General features: G+C 41.9%; 1 protein-coding gene across 1 annotated transcript in view; it reads left to right on the top strand.

Annotated features, from left to right (window-relative positions):
* The window catches only part of LIG4 (DNA ligase 4), a 66,691-nt gene extending 57,499 nt beyond the window's left edge, over positions 1-9,192 (top strand). Inside the window, exons 2-5 of the transcript XR_002142030.2 lie at positions 4,750-4,835; positions 7,709-7,795; positions 8,322-8,416; positions 8,788-9,192. The gene's annotated coding sequence lies outside the window, so the exon portion shown is untranslated. The remainder of the gene's footprint in view (positions 1-4,749; positions 4,836-7,708; positions 7,796-8,321; positions 8,417-8,787) is intronic.
* The last annotated feature ends 8,610 nt before the right edge of the window (positions 9,193-17,802 follow it).

The raw sequence follows: 17,802 nt of genomic DNA, 5'->3' as shown, positions 1-17,802 counted from the left end.
TCTTTCTCCTCCTTACCCATTTTTTCCTGTTTCAGGATCGTATCTGGAAGTATGGAGTTAGTTGGAGTCCGGAGCTTCATTACAGGTTCAGCAGAAGGGGAGCGCCAGCTGAGCGGGTGGGGGAAGGGCGCAGTGTGGCTGGGCCTCCCTGGGTGGGGCAGGCGCCTGGGCAGAGCGCCGGCTGGTGGAAGAACAAAGTTTACGTCTGCATGTATAATGTGTATTTACATGTACAATCTCATCTCATCTTTTGTACAACCCTATACATCCTATTATTAGGTCCATTTAACAGATGAGGAAGGAGAGGCACCGAGCATGTGAATATATACTCCAATATCGGCAGAGCGGTGGAGCACGTAGTCCATGCAGGTCTGCGGATTCCCAGCTGTGTCCTCTTCCTAGCTCCCTGCCCTCGCAGCCCTTCCACTTTAACAGAGAAACGTCATCAGTTACTAGGGAGCCAGGGAAGTTTAGCATCGCGTTCCGATGCATCGCCTTTCAGTGATGAACTGTCTGAAAAAGGATGGAGTCCTATCATGTGAAAAGTGGTCAGCAAGGCATCATTGGGGAGTTATTGGAGGGGGGGGTACTTGCTTTACTGTAATGTTACAGTGATATTAAACCAGCAAGAAGGCATCTCAAATAATATATAGTTTAAATAATACTCCTATATTTTAATTTTCTTCAGCTCACTGTTCATACATGAATTGCTTATTTCTATATTAATGTTTCAATGAGTTTACCATTTTTTTTTCACATATATGCCTAATCCTGAGTATATTCCTATATCTTCTACAGGGGTCCTATCCTAGCCAGGCTAACGTGGCTCTTTCAACGCTAATTCTCTTTAGTGCATGGGGACCTGAATGCGGAGCTATTAATGAAGTCACGTAAGGGAATTTGCCAGGAAGACACACTCAGAGCACCTAGCTCCGGACCACACACAGAGAAATCTTGAGAGATCATGATAGTGTCCTTCACTGAATTAGCAATTTAGCCGGCGTGCTGGGCACTACTCCTTTCTCTTGATGGTGGTCATATTTCAAAGTAAGCCCCGGAACATGTGCAAGGTCAGACCCAGAGGCAGGTTGCTGAGGAATCATTGATTTTTGAGAATACCTGCCCTCTCAAGCTAGAAATTACAAATGCATTTTGCAATTATGCGATTTCTAATTACATAATGAACTTACACAGGCCACTGTCCAAGAAAGCTCTCTGTATTATATAGAGATTCCAGATTCTACTGAAAGCGTGGAGTAAAATGTAACGTTATTTCTGCAAACAAGGTATGAACAAATCTTTACCCAAAACACCACATATTTTTGGGCCTTGCAATTTAACAAATACTTTTGTTGATAGAATGTCAAACTGAGGAGGGATTTTAATAAAATTAAATGCCTAGTAATATATTTTTCCTTTGAACAATAAGCATTTTCCTCGAAAAACATACGTGAGACCTAATTTGAGGTGTGCATTGGAGTGTGGGGTCTGCCAATTGGCAGCTTTTGGGGAAATAAAATGAATAGAAATTGCAGAGTAGGAGATACCAATACTGAAGACAATCTTATGCCTGGTTAATAGTCTAATTATCACGGCATTCTTTTTAAAAAATATTTTATTTATTTATTTATTTGTTTGAGAGAGAGAGAGAGCAGGGTGGGTGAGAGGCAGAGGGAGAAGCAGGCTACATCCCGAGCACAGAGCCCAATTGGGGCTCGATCTCATGACCCTGAGATCATGACCTGACCCAAAACCAGGAGTCAGACACTCAACTGAGCAAGCTACCCAGGCACCCCATCACTGCACTCTTGATAGTATATTCTCATAGCAGATTCTCTGCAAATGAATTTTGAGTTCTATAAAGTTACACTTCATTCTCTTAGAAGAAAGCAGATAGTATCTTGCCGTGTGAAATAACAGATAAGATGGGAATAATGCACTCTCACCCAGGTCACCTGCCCTAGTGACTTAGTTAAAATCCACTTTGAACAGCTGTTATTTTTATGATCTCACTCATCATTTCAACCAAGATTACCCTTATTTTAGATATTTCTTTTTAAGAGGCATTTTTCCTTGACTACTTGACTCTTTCTGTTAAATATATTTTAAGCATCTGTCCTAAACTCAGATTTCTTCCCCCAAGTACAGATGCATTTTATTTGATTTATAGATGCTCCATAGTTTATCCTTGTTTGTTCTCCCTAGAACCATATGATTTTCGAGTTTTCAGAGCTTCACATTTGCTGTTATTTATATCCAATAAGCACCCAAGAAGATTTCCATCAAATAAATGGAAAATTGAATTTAATATACTTAATATATTAAGTCCTAAAGTGACACAGCATTAAAAATAGGAGGGCATAATAGACAAATGTAAATGATCACACTTTCCCTGAAATATTAATAGGCCCTTAATCTTGTCATTATCAAGAGCTTTGTGCCCTTTCTAGGGTGAATTAAGCCTTGTTCTCTATCACAGGATTTGACTAAAACTTTAATTATTGATATAATTCAGCCCTTTTATAACATAGCTCATTATTCAAGTCAGATCCACTAATCTATATTGAGCACCTATTTTCCACTGAACTGTGCAAGGTGCTTTGGGGACGCAAATTAGAAGCAAAAGACAAAATATCACAATCTTTGGGCTTTTTGATGTGTCTAGAGAGATGGTAGTCCAAAGATTACCCCTTGAAATATTATAATCACATATTGCAAAAATATGAAATGACATGTAGAGCTTATAACTTAATGGTGGAGACAGATGCACCGGTAATTCTATTGTATAGTGGGTTTTTTTTTAATTGGTGAACTGTTCAGATGATAAGGAATGGCACTCAACTAGGGTTCAGGAAGATATCACTGACCAAGCAATGCTGTATCTGCTTATTAAGAGACTTTCTGGAAGTGATGACAGTTTGGAAGACTTAGGTCACATGAGCAGGATAGATCTAGCTTGTGTATGGACGCAGAACCCCAACTATTTGATGTAGGATCCAGATAAAATGGTTGCAGGTGAGGCTGGAAAGCTGAGGGTGACCTTACCTGTATTCATCGAATTTTCCTAGGCTTTGCCGTGATTACAACTTACAAATATTGGCCACTTAACCAACTACAAGTTGATTTTTTGATCAGGTAGTCTGCTAGATATTGAGACACATCACCAGCACTGTTACCGAATGCAAAACTTCACACTGCCATTCCAGTACAAAGGATAGACCCCAGAATATAGGATCTCGAAGGAAAAATAGATTTTCTAACGGAGTCTTATCCTTGTGGGAGAGAACCTGTCTAGGACACACAGACAACACTGGACCAAAAGAGCGACCAGTTCCCGGGCCTATCACAAGGGGTCGCAGCAAGAAGGCTTATAAAGCTGTAAGTCACTCTTCTCCGACCTTACCCCCCCTCCCCCACTTCCCGAAGGTACAATTCCTTAGGGAATGGGGGTGTTCTCAAGTTGCTTTAACCTGAACTTCAAAGGGCATCTGGGCTACTATTAACACAATGCCGGACTTGAAGGATGGTCTCAATCAAGGTTAGCTTCCCCTCCTCTCCTGTCCCAACCTGGGTTGAAGAAAAGAAAACATGTTAGCTGGCAAACCAAAATGACAGTAATTTCCAGGCTCAAGCAAGCTGTGCATTTGATAATCTAGGCTTTAGGGAAGGACATAGCAATTTAGTGCATTACATATCAGCCTGAAGTGATTTTTTTTCTTTTTACAGAGAACTGCAACAATTTTTATTCTTAAAATGTATTAAGCAATCCATCGTATCTCTACTATGAACATCAACTGTTGCCACACTTCATGACTAGGGCTCATATTTTAATATCTTGTTTCCAATCCTGGTTATAGCTTCCTCGAATCCAAGAGCCTTGGATTACATCCGTCCCATAAAAATGTTCACAGCGCTCCGTGTGTCTTTAGGGATGGTGGTGATGAGGGGTCAATAAGGGTCTCATTTTGTCCCGTTTATTATTTGAAGCGCTATGGTGGTTTCCCTGTTCATCTTAGACCTAGTTTGGGAATATTTTAAACAAGAACTTGTCCTTAAAATTAAGACTATCTGGGACACCTGTGGACTGAGCTTCCGGTCTGAGCTCTAAGGGAGCGGGGCGCAGGGCAGCTGTATTTTAATAGCATTATGTGGGAAAAGTGAGAAGGAACATTTTAATCTAATCATGAATGTCCTTAATCAGAGCCCTGCTTTCGGCAGGAGGTTAACATTAGGGAGAGGGAACAGAACCGCAAATACAGACTCCACCTCATTAGAGAAGAAAAGCAGAGGAAATGATGTCACTGGCAAACTGTGGGATGCAGGATGAGAAAGCTCCAGAATGTGACGCTGGAGGGAATACTGAGGAAAAGGGCGCACAGGCGAGGCCCCTCAGCAGGACAAGAGTTAACCGAGTGAAGAAAATGCCTTGATTTTTGCTGCCTCGCAAATGTACTGATTAATTCAGTAGGTTTCCAGTGGCATGAAATGGAGCTCAGAGAAATTTCAAGAACATTGAACTAGGGAGAACTAAGGGATTAATAATAATATTAAATAAGTTACGGGTTTTTTTTTTTTATTCTTCCACCTGCATGCACTGAATTGTTTTTAACCATCGTTTATTTTTTAGCTTGGGAATATAATGAACATTGAATTTCTTCATGTTTTAGGAATATCATGAGGATGAAGAGACTTATACTCATGAGTTTCCCTAAACACACAGTTGGCTTTCTTATTTCTGCTTTCATGCAGGTTTGCCTTCTCCCTGCCTCGCGTCTCTAAGTACCAGTTCAGAGGCCACCTGTCATCTGGATCACTCTTTGATCCCCGCAGACAAGGTGAGTAGTATGTGTCTCTACGTATCTATTGTAGTTGTTACAATGTAACCCTAGAGTTAGTAACATCCGTTTCCTTTTCCTGTGAAGTCAGCTAGGGTAGGAATGATGTCTCGTAGTTGTTTTGACTTCCCAGGGGTTAGTGTGTGCTTAGAGTAAGAGCCTAAGAAACCTAAGGAGAGAAAGTCAAGGTCTTGAGCAGAAAGAGGTCTTAAAGTCAGAGTCACTGTGGAAAGGTTTTATTTCATCGACTCTCAGGGGTCTGTTTGGATTTGTACATTGAAACTCAGCCCCCTCTCCCCAGGTCTGAAGGGAAGGTACCTTAAGTTGGGGCTCAGAAAAGCAGTTCTTGTGGTGGGGGTTCGTGGATAGAGAGACTTTGGTGTGACAGTAGTTGTAAAAGGACTAGTTTTAGGCACCAAGAAAACCCACCCTGTCTTTTAATCTGTTCCCTACCCATTTCTTTCCTCAGATGACCCCTCTGGTTTCCCTGTCCTCGGACAGAAAGACTGTCTTGGGGTGCCTGGGTGGCACAGCGGTTGGGCGTCTGCCTTCGGCTCAGGGCGTGATCCCGGCGTTATGGGATCGAGCCCCACGTCAGGCTCCTCTGCTATGAGCCTGCTTCTTCCTCTCCCTCTCCCCCTGCTTGTGTTCCCTCTCTCGCTGGCTGTCTCTATCTCTGTCGAATAAATTAAAAAAAAATCTTAAAAAAAAGGAAGACTGTCTTAATGGTCATGATCACAGCCCAAAGCAGTATGTTGCAAAATGGATGTTGGTTCAATTATGAATAAAGACTAAGACCCACAAATGAAACACAAACAGTGAATAAAACCAAATACCTGGTAAAACAAAGAAACAAATCTCAAATAATAATTGAGAACACGTCAGTACGAGAATTTGCACAGCCTTGCAGGTATTTACATAATATAGTTTTCCTATGATCTCTCCAACACAAGCAGAATACTTCTATTATTTGCCCACATAACCACCGTTGGCTTCCTTTGCACAAACAAGAAGAAGGAATGTTTGGATGATCTCTTGGGCTTAAGTGAGATTTTGCCCAAACCAACAATGAGCTCTGGTCACAATTAGCTTCCCTTCATCTCATGAGTTTCTAGAGCTGTAGGAAAATTACTTTTTGAATCCAGGTTAGATCTCACATAGAACATTGTAAATGTACTCAAAAAAGGTATGTTCTTGGAACACCTGGGTGGCTCAGTCGGTTAAGCATCTGCCCTAGGCTCAGGTCATGATCCCAGGGTCCTGGGATCGAGCCCCACATCAGGTTCCCTGCAGTGGGGAGTCTGCTTCTCCCTCTCCTCTCCTCCTCCCCCCACTCAGCCTCTCTCACTCTCTCACTCTCTCTCTCTCAAATCAATAAATAAAATCTTTAAAAAAAAAAGATATAATCTCTGGGTGAACTGCGTCCTTGCGGTAGTAAACTAAGCTATGGGTTTTATTAAGTAAGCCCTCAGGAATTCCCACTTATCTGGCCCCAACTTTAATAAACATTCAAATGTCACTGATTGAACAGACAGAAAAGACTACTCACTCTGTAATTCCATTTATACGTTATTCTAGAAAAGGCAAAATTGTATTGACACAAAGTGGGACAGGGGTTCCCAGGACAGGCTGCAAAGGGGCGTGAAGGAACTGGGGTGGTGGTGGAAATGTTCAATATACATTATGTGGTGGGCGCTAAATGACTCCACGCATCTGGACAAACTGCATCAGATCGGACAGTTAAAATCAGTCGTTCTTATTGTAGGTTAATTCTACTTCAACAAAGCCACTAAAATCCAATGACCAAGTTGGGTACATGACAACTTGTGATTCTTATAATTCATCGCTGCAATTGCCTTATGTTTCAGAGTTATGCTCTGAAGAAATTTAGAAAACTCAAGTGTTTCTCGCTTTATCACAGGCAATATCATGGGCGACAATTGGGCTAAAATAGAACCAGTTTATAGAGTGCACAGATGAAGATGGGGAGGCATGGAAGAAATGTAGAGAGTGGGATTTAGTATAATCCCTGCCTCAGTTTCTAGAATAAGAATTGGCAGCATTACTAGTGCCTTACCCTTGAGTTTACTGACTTCCAAAGCTTTGCTTTTTGTATTGATTAATCCACTGTGTGTGTATGTGTGTTCACACCTGTATGCACACTCAAGCATGTGTCATGGAAAGAACATCGCAACTAGAGTCCCAGTTCCATCCCTTACTGGCTGTGTGGCCTTGGAGGAATCATTTAATTTTCCGAGCCTTTTCTGAAAGGGGGCATACTGTCATTAAAAACAAAATCCTAACACCCAGTATTGTGAGAGGTTCAAGAGATAGTGTTACTTTTACCAACAGAGTACTAATGAAATGAACCAAATCCTTGGGAGTTCATGGCCCTGGCATGAAGCTGTCGTGTATTCAGCCTCCAGCCCTCATGAGAGCAGGTGCGAGTTATGCCATGTGCTGACATTGACACTGTTTGTCTGTCTTCTTGTTCTCACAGCTAGTGACACATTTTGATAATCTGCTTAATGACTTCAGGTGTTCATCTCCATGAAACTATACCTCCGTCACTCTCATTCTCTTAAAATAGACTGCACTAAAAAAGCTTATTAAAGAATGTGCTGGTTTTGAACTCACATTAACAGAATCACCAACAGAAAACTCTCTATTTTGCAGAGGTGAATAGTTCAGTCTGTGGAATAAGTTCAAATAGAGAATAAGTATAAATAGGAAATGTACACATCTTTCTATTTCTCAATCTATTATCACAATACGTTTTGCTGTTTTGCACCATCCTCCTTCCATTTGAAGTGGGCTTTCAGGTAACTTACCAAATTTCTATTTCTCATCCTTGCCTTTTTTGCTCAACAAAGAATTCCTTTCCTCACATGACTTTCTGGTGGATAAAAGCTTCCTCAGCCCATCACTCCTGGATCATCCTTCATTGAACCTCCTCTTCTGTGAGTAATCATAATAAATCTGCTGGACTCTTTACTCTCGTATTTACTTATACCTCATTTACAGCCCTTATTCTTTGTTTGTGTCTTACGCTTACTTGTAAACATTGCTTCCTGCTCTGTGGGTAAAATTTATTACACTTACTTGTTGCTAGGCACTTTCTGTGAATTACCCAGTGAGTTTGCTACAGGATCCCACGAGGTGGGATTGTTGCCTTGCTTTTATAATTAAGGAAATTGAAGGAAATAGATGTTAAATGTTTGGCCAACGTCTTACAGCTAGTAAATGAAAAACAGAAGATTGGAGGGATCAAACTGATAGCCCCTTTAACATGTGTATTTGTTTCAATATCTGTGCCTTTACGTAGACTTTAATCCCTCAGAGGGCAAAAGATGTTTCTCCCTTACGTTGTCAAGTGCTTAGCACATGACTTCGCCCCTAATAAATTCTTGATAAGTATTTGTTGAATGACTGAATGGAAATACATATTTGCAAATCATGACAACTAAAATTTATTATTTTTAATAGGTGGAGAATAAATATTACAGCAAATCAACAATGGATGATTAAGTTAGCAGGGAAGAAATTAGAGATTTTTGGAAGCAGTGCAATGAAAAGTAAAGGTAAACCATATTCAATCACATCAGAACTGAAAAGTAAAAACCTCAATTTTCAGTTTTTACAGACATACTAGAGTACAGGTGACTCTAAAAAACACCTTCTCTTAAATGCCTGGCTTTGTAAACCAACCAAATAGTTAAGAACCCAGAATATGAAGCCAGATTGACTGGTGGCTGTAAGTCCCAGCTCTGCATCTTGTTGGTAATGTCTCTGGGCCTCAGTGTCCTCATCTATAAAATGGGGTGGTGATTGTGCTTCCTTCAGAGGGTGATTGTGAGGATTTGGCGAGTTGACATTCATAATTTTCATAATATTGACAGGGACAGATATGTTATGTAAATGTTTGTTTAACACACAATTCTTGTGTTTTCAGGAGAGGTCAGATGGAATCGCGTATTTGCTGACCACCAAGCATGTTCTAGGGGCACCATGTGTCATGTTCCCTGCTGAGGCAGGTACCATCAACCTTTTCGTACAGGTGACGAGACCACAGCACAAGAAGCCGTAATCCATCCAGAACCCAAGTTCAGTCACAGAACGAACGTGACTCCTACCCCCACCTGTTAACACGACACCCTCCCTCAACTTCTTAAAATTAACCTGGACGTCGATTTTGGATCTGCACACTGCCTGTCATATGCTGTTTCACAAACTGTAATTCCTAATCATCACTGAAGGAACACATATAGATCGAGGACCTGAAATAAATTTCTGTCCTTAAGAAACTCACAATGTATTTAGATAAATAAGATATTTCAAGAGAAAGCTAATGATATAAATAAATTTGATAGAAATGCCAACTGAATTAGAATTAAGAAGAACTTTTAGGAGTTCAGAGACAATCCCTTGCATGCTCATTTAGTACTTGATAGCTTTCTTTAAAGGTAACTTATTTAAATCTTTATTTTCTTCTTTCCATCTCTAAGATAATGCAATCTGCTGAATGGACTTCCTTTTGTTATGGTTTTCCAGGATGGTATTCATTGGTTTACGATTTCAATGTTTCTTACTCTGCATAGATAAACCTACCATTGGTAGTATAGTCTTAAACATCCATTTCCTTTTTGTACTCCTTCGGAAAATGTTCAATGATATTAGACTCCAGCAGGCTATGCAACACGAGGTGTGAGACAGAACTCCCTTTTGTCTTCTGAGCCTTAGAAACCATGCCTAATATGAATGATCTGATATCAATTAGCAGAGGACAGTGAGGAGGCAGATGAGATCCTGGTGACAGAGAATGAAGTCGATAGGTCTCAGTTTGAACACCTATACTGAAGGAGAGGTGAACACACGGCAAAAACAGTGACTGCTGCAACAGGTCACATCTCCTTGAATAGAAACACAGAGAACATATCTTCTACATACATACATCGGGGTGGGGGGGAACCCAAGATGGTGCAGCTTGCCCAGAGCACTCTGCCTGACGATCATCCTTGGACATGGGGGGTAAGGAGATTATTCTTCACACGAGGTTGTCAAATGCAACCCAAACTCAGGATTTGAGAACCAAAGGGACATTATAGATCCTCATTCCTCAGAAGACAATGGGGGGCCCCAAAAGGCAAACGGATGCTTTCAATGTCATACAGTTAGGTAATACCAGACCCGGAGCTGATACAGAAAACAGGATCTTGATGATTAAAATCATGTCTTTATTCTAGATTCTGCACTGGCGCTAGGAAACATTATACCAAACATAAGGGTTTTTGATTATTTTTCTTCTCCATTTATCACTTGTGTACCTGGGCTGCTGCCTCACCATGCACCACAATAATTCCTCCCCCATCTCCCCATTTCCTCTTCCTGTACTGCCATTAGCCAAAAATGGCAGTACTTAATTAAGGATGGACATACTGGCTGAGAGGCAGTCCTGGAAATGTACTGTGAGGTTTTGGAGACTGAGTCCTCCCCCATATGCCAGGAAAGGGGCTCTGATTGGAAATGGCGAGGTGCAGAAAGTAACTTTAGACACGCGAGGCCAACACTGTCACCTGAAGCCGATGGAAGGCTGGAGGTCCACCTGACGTCCCAGATGATCCAGCAGAAGAGGTTTTCCACCAGGGGTGGCCAGTGGTACCTGGTGGCTCCCGCTGCTTGATATAACATGCCAAGAGGACAGGAATATGTCAAAGAAGGACTTTCAATGAAATGAAATCGTGACTTGCTGGCTTGGAAGGCTCCCAGCTCTCCAGATGCCAAACAAGGCTAAAATTAAAAAATGGCTTCTGAGCAAACATCCAATCCAGAGCACTGTCAGGAAAGCCTGGTGCAAAGACGAGGGTGAGAAAGTCGTTGTGATATGCTCCGTGAAAACTCAGAAAGATCAGCCTCTGCCGGACCCAGGGCCCTCTGGGGCGATGGGGGTGCAGCCGTGGTCCTCTACTACAGATGGCGGCCTTCCTCCCGCAAGAAGGTTGGTCGGCAGAAGCCCGAGGGCTTATTTTTTTACACAGTCTGGGTGAAGTGTCACAAAATTCAGTGACTTGGTTCCTAGCAAGGGTGTTAGTCAAGTTGTTAAATTGGGCAGACTTCTCTGCAGAGCTGGAATGTATTCGTCTCTCTCAGAGAAGCTCCAGGCAGAGACAAGGCAGAGCCCGAAAGGAAGAAGCCCCCAGCTCTTCTCCTTCTGTAAATGGTACCCCCCTCTTTTCCCTTTCCTCCTCCCAGCGCGCTCGGGGAACACAGTGAGGTTGCCCTCCCTTCAAAAGCCGGTACCTCCCGTTTGTTCTCTACTGTGGCTCCGTCTCCTCCCTGCCTGGCGTAGCATGGACCCCAATCCTCCCAATTCTCGCTGAGGCTTTTTAGTGAGCAGGGGAGCTCTTTCTTTGGGAAGGTTTTACTTTCAGACTCTCTGGAGAACGAGGTAGAGAAAGAAAGAAAAGTAATGTGGGCAGTTACAAAGACTCCTGAGTTTTACGCATTCCGAAGTCTACAGACAGGCTCCTTCTGGTGCCTGATACCCAGGGGCCTCTGCGCAGCCTGTCTGAACGAGGATTCTGGAACTTATACAACTTTTGTGGACAGGTTCTGGGTTAAAGTTTAAAAAAGTTTATTTAGCAACATGTTGGAGTTTTTATAGGCAAATGTTCATAGTGTATTTAATTTCGAAAAGTTAAAAACAGCATGTGTATATAACCTGGTTTGAAAGAATATATATACACATGGACTTAGAAAAGACTCTTCTCAAGTGTACTAACAAGCATTTATAAAAATTGTAACTGACTCATAAAGCAGGTATTAACAAACAAATACCAAATAAAGTAACTGGTACCGTACATTCTCTGAACCCAATGCAATTTTATTAGAAATAAATAAAAGAAAAAAAAAAGAAAGAAAAGATAACCAAAGAAAGACCTCATAATTTAATAAATTTGAATATAGTCCTCAATACCACACACTTATATTCCACAAAGCCGAACTGACGGCCAACACTGCTCAGGGCCCTCTCCACCAAAGCAGAGACAGACGCCAAGTCCCGAGTATGGCACCTTTGCCTGGTGGCAGGTTGACTCCACGGGTCCAGTTCCATTATAGTGGGGACCCATATACTTACTTTCAGTATGGATTCGACTTCCGTGCCTGCTAGATCTCCAGAACTGCCACTGTAAACTTATGAAATGCCTTATTCTCTTTCATAGTATTTCATACAACACTTTCTGATCAAGTTATCTCTCTTTCCTTTTTGTTTAAATGGCAAAGTACACAAGGCAAAACACTCGTACCATGACCTTCACTCACGTCATGGACCCAGTTATGAGATGCAGCTGGCTCATGACAATTCAGGTCAGGGAGAAAATACCGCGTGAATGTGGGCTATTGTCCTATGGGCTGGAGTGAATGCACTGAAAGATCAATGAAGAAATAATGCTGTCTCCTCCATGGCCAGAACGTTGGATCGGAGAACCAGTAGTAAAAGAAGCAATAATAGCACCTCTCACTATTACACCTAAGGCCCATTTGCAAAATCCTTGTTATCCATCACCATGAATTTAGACCCTGCTCTGTCAGAAGTCGAGGGCCTAAGGGAGAGGTGACTCATCACGGGATATAACAATGTTTCCATTGTGACTGCCATTTTGATTTCCTCATGCATTGATCCAATAGCCCCACAATACTCGACGTCAGCTGGGCTTGGTTACCCTGACAGGCATGGGGAGTGCTGCTGCTGGCAATGTGAGTCAGGATGAATGTGGTAGAATCCGGGACAATGATTTGTGGTATTTCATTCCCGTGTCCTATCTGGTGGGAAAATTCATGCAAGACTTCAGCAAGTCCATACAGACAAAACCATGAGGGGCTCAGACCCTGTGGAAATAAAGATTTGTGTCCTTCACCTCAACCCTCCACACAAACAAAGAACTCACCCAGCTAAGATGCTCCCATGAAATGCGTGGAAGGAGAACCTGTTTTGAACGTCAATCACAATCTCTTGATTAATTGCAGAAACTCGGACCCTAGGAACTACCCCTCTTTTTACCTTTGCTTCTTAAGCGTGTATTTGTAAAAATAAAACCATTTCCTTCTCCCTTTTTCACAGCATGGATAAAATGAGTGCTAATAGGTGTTAGTCATTAAGTCCTTAGGTTATGGGAGAGTAAGGTGGGATTATGACCGATCTGGAAGAGGAAGGGATGTTACCCAGAAATGTGTACAGTGATTGGTGGACTGTGGTCTCCCTTTTAAGGGAGTGGGCGAGTGTAAGCAAGGATGATTGAGAGTGCAAGTCAGTGTCTATGGAAGAGAAGGTATGTTGGAGAGGAGCCATGGCACTGGCTCTCAGCATAACTTCTAGTGAGTCTTTGCAGGAACTGGAAAGCAGAAAGCTGCATTTCCCAGCTTCCTTCACAGATAGGGTTCTGAAAATGAATTAAGTCCTTCCAGTTAGATAAACATATGAGATCTGGAAGATAGAAGTTAGGTGGAAGCTATGATTCTGAATATTTTAGAAAGCCGAGTCAGGGTATGTATATATTTTCTTGCATGAATAGTCAAGACTCCACTACTCCAGCATTTTAAAATATTTTATCAGTACCCAACACTCTATATTAACTAATTTTATGCCTAAAATAGTTGGAGTCATTTCATTTCCTGTAATGGAATCCTTACTGGCACAATTTTTAATGAAGAAATGTTAGAGGCGTTCCTCTTAAAATAAGAAAGGATACAAAAATGGCCAGGCTTACCACTACTTCCATTCACTAAGAAGAGTAGAGTAAGGCAAGAAAAAAGAAATAACATTAGAAGAATTGGAAAGGAAGAAACAAAACTCATAGACTGCAGCCAGGAGAGCATATTGTCAAAACCTGCTCTTGACCGTGAGAACGTCTTCTAGGTATAGCCCCTGAGAGGTTCTCACTCATGGATGCTTATGATCATAACACTGTTTGCAATAACACAGAGTTGGTTTTCAAAGTCATAGGTATCACCAAGTTGAGAATTCCAATCTCTTCCTTAACTGTTAATATATTGGACAAAATATTTCCTTAATGAGCATGTTTTCTAATAATGTACCCTTTGCACAGCTGTTTTTGTTTGGGCATCTCTCCTACTGGAGAAAAGGGAAAAGTCTTTGTATTCAGAGAGTATAAACTCTGACACTTCAAATTATTAGAACAGGTTCCGACTCCCCAAGTTCTTCAGATTCACAGATTTAGTCCCTCGTCTACATGTAAATAGTGCTATAATCCTTTGTGTTTTTCTCTTTCTGGGTAAACATAGTCCTACATTTCTATAGCATAGTTTGAGATGATCTTGAATTCTGACTATTGATCTCCATTTAATATGTCCGTGTGCTTTTTCCATCTTAACGTTTATGTTAAGAACATAACATGGCATTTTTGGTGTGCACTTGACAGTTCAAAAATAGGCTATTGGTTACATATTTTATTCTAGAGAATACATTTCTATGAATTCATTCTTACTCATGAAGATTAGGGTCGAGTAGCCTGTAGTAGCCATGTTGCGTTGTTGACCCTATATTCCATTTTTATCTGTCCTGACATCCCTCTGCTAGAGGACCTAGCTGAAATAATCAATAGACATGAGAATCACCACTTCCATCCAGGAGAGAACGATAAATCTCAGTGTCACTGTTTAAGTTTGGCATCTCTTGTTCTTAGTGGGGATTTTCCCCTCTGTTCTCCACTCTCCTATATCTGTAAACACCCAAAAGTCACCCAGTCTTAATATCCCACACGATAATTTCCTAGCCCAACTACTGACCCCCCCCAGACCCTCATACACACTCTTTTATCTCGCTGGAGATAGACTGCCACTAACTAATTTGGTTGTGGCTCTAATGACCCGTCTACTCTTTGCCAATCTTTTTCTCCATGCGGGCTAAAATATACCCTGTATTGCAGACCCTGTCAGGGTCCCCGTAATACCACTGTGAGGTATGAAATGAGGAAATTTTATCCCTCTGATTGATACACCTCAACACCTCAATCAGCCAAGCAGGATGGGAAACGGTCCCCAGGCACATGTCCTGTGGCCCGGTGGACATTGCCATCTTGCTTCCCCATCTTGCTTCCCTGTGAAAGAATCCTGCTTTCTGATGGCAAAATGAAGGTCTGTGGATAGCTGAGAGCCCTGGAATGAATCACCTTCCTCCTGGGTTCCTCCTATCTTTTCTGTGCACCTAGTTACGTTTCCTTTTTATGTACATTCCCACCAATATCTCACTCATTGGAGAACAGCCTGTACGACTACATCAGCCTCTTCAAATAGATATTTTTTTCCTTAGTTAGGTCGTATGTTAGTGTATCTTCCGAATTCCATTATGAGAGCCTTCTATCATTCTTGAGCCCTTTTCCCATTTAAAGTCTCCAGCTGTTGGAACATACCTATATTTGCTCTTCGAAGTTTAGAGAGACCCTGAATCTTTTAATTTATTTGACTCAGCCAAAATTGCTGGTGATACAAAAATCAATGATACACCATGTCTTTGAAGACTTATGCCCAGTTAGGCAAGGTAAGACAGTGCCTTACAGTATAAATTCATAAGAGCACCTCTAGACGGTCTTAGCACGAATGTGAGGGCACAGAGGGAAAACCAGGGCACTCCACAGAGGTTTTGCAGAGCGAGTGGGAGTTTACCTAATAGAACGAAATGCTGGCGTATTTCTGACAAATGGGGCAGCATACATAAAAGCCCGATTACATGAGAGAGCGTATGTGTCCAGAGAGCAGGGAAGACGCTGTTATCGCTGGACGATGGTGTACAGTAGGGGAGTGATTAGTGAGGACGGCAGGAGCAAGATTATGAAGAATGTGCATGTTCCTGCTAGAGTTGAAATCTCATCAAACACTAAGAAATAAAAAGGATCCATATAAGAATCTTCAACCAAGAAATGATCAATTCTATGTGCTTGGGGGAAAAAACCTCTCTGAGATCTAACAGCTTGGGGGAATTCTAATATTTTACTTTTATAGGCCAGGTGGCTTGAAACAACTCTTTTTGGAGAGCACCGAACTTTGTGGCAGTGGTTACGGAGCAATGCTCACACGTGTTGGGACTCACAGTTTCTAGGGTTAATAAGTCGAGGCCTTTATCCACTCCACCGCTACGTGAGTATCCGCTCAGGTCAGCATTCACATTCCAAGTTTGGCCACACATAGCTGTTTGATGGACAGCAAAGGAAATTGCATCTTAAAGCTTATTTGGAGATGTATGAAAGTGTTCGGTCACCATACAGTAAGCCTGAAACTAGTGTAACACTGTATGTTAACTAACTGGAATTAAAATAAAAACTTAAAAAAAAACTTACTTTGGGACCATGGGAGAGACGAGATCGAACATTTTCTTAACGTTGCGAGGCGTCTCTAGATTACCCCAGCACACCTTCCCGTGTTCCTTGGATGCTACGAAGACATGCTGTCTGTAGGAATGTTTGGACTTGTTCACTATTGTATCACAAAGAGCTGTCACAGGGCCTGGAAGCTAGGAGGCATTCAATAACATTTAGTGCATGAATGAAACAAGCCCGCGACAGTCTCGGTGAGCCACAGTACAGCCTTGGCAAGCGGCTGGTGAGAAGGCAAATAAGGAATTGTCAAAGTGATGGAAGATTCTAGCAGGTCTGTGGTAGGCGGAAACGTGGTAGGGCCCTGAATCATCCCCCAAACCTGACCTTGAAGTCGTCACTTCTTGTATGTGCTGTCAGAGACGAGGGGGCCAGAATTTCAGGTAGAGAAATTGTCTAAATTCATGAACTAAGTGAAGGCTCAAACGCACGTTTAAAGATTCCAAAAGGTTTTAGGGAAAGGTGACTTTTTCTACTACTTGTGTTTCTCAATTCTTTCTTTCTTGTGCTTTCAAGCATTGTGATTATAGCTGCCGTTTATTAGGCACTTTTTGTATACAGGTACTTTATGCTCATATCTGGCCTAATGTTCATGACAGCCTCATACGATGGATATCCTCCTTCCTATTTTCTAGGTAAAAACAGTGAAACTTAGGAAAGTTAACAGCTTCACCCCTGGTTATGCTGCCGTTAATCATGAAATGAACGCCCGAACCCAAATTTCATCTAATGAACATCTCTATGCCCTTAACAAGTAAGCCGTTCTTCCTGAGTCAGACTTGGCCTGAAATGAAGAGATAAGATAAGCTCTTGTCTACGGTTCCTTTCTACTTCAAAAATTAATGATTTGATTCCAGGTACAATTATGGAAGTGTGTGCGCTCAGAAACAATCATTAACTCTAAGTTAAAGCCACTGGTTTCAGTGTTACAAGTTTTATTTGCCCTCCCCCCGCCACACGAACGACAATGCCCTGATGTCACAGCTCCTGCCCGTCGAACAGAAGTTTGTCATTGTCGCACCAAGAACAGAGAGCTGCTCTAATGCCAGCGGCCTGCAAGGTGACCCCTGCTCCCTTGTCCATTAACATTCTTACCTGTTTTTAATTGAAAGGAAGGTACACCTACGATTTTCCTTTGAAACTGTGCAAGCATCATGCTGACAAACATTGATCTTTTCCAAAATACCAGAAATGTATGACTTTAAAAAAATATTCTGCCTTCTTGTTATTTTAGAGGGACAGCTAGCTGTCTTTGCAGGGGAGCCGGCAATTGGTCAGTTCATTTTCCATGTCCTGGTGTCCGTCCGCCTCCTTGCTCTGCTCTCTTTGAAAATGTTGTGCTCATTAGCATTCCCCTCGCCCACTGAGCAAAGGCAGGACTGAGAGAGATTCTTCTGCCTGCTTCAAAGCAGCTGAACAGAGAAATAGGTAAGTAAAAGTGATCTGAGGGAGTCCCTAATGTTTCTCCATCTTTATACTATTTCTCATGTACCTGAATTCTGCAAGTCACTAGTTGAAAATTCAGCTTCGTCTCCTGCAGGTTCTGTTTCCTGAAAGAAAACCAGAGAGTAGCAGTGGGT

Source organism: Ailuropoda melanoleuca, chromosome 7 (assembly GCF_002007445.2).
Source record: "Ailuropoda melanoleuca isolate Jingjing chromosome 7, ASM200744v2, whole genome shotgun sequence".
NCBI classification, from domain to species: domain Eukaryota; kingdom Metazoa; phylum Chordata; class Mammalia; order Carnivora; family Ursidae; genus Ailuropoda; species Ailuropoda melanoleuca.
This window is presented reverse-complemented; position numbering and strand designations above follow the sequence as displayed.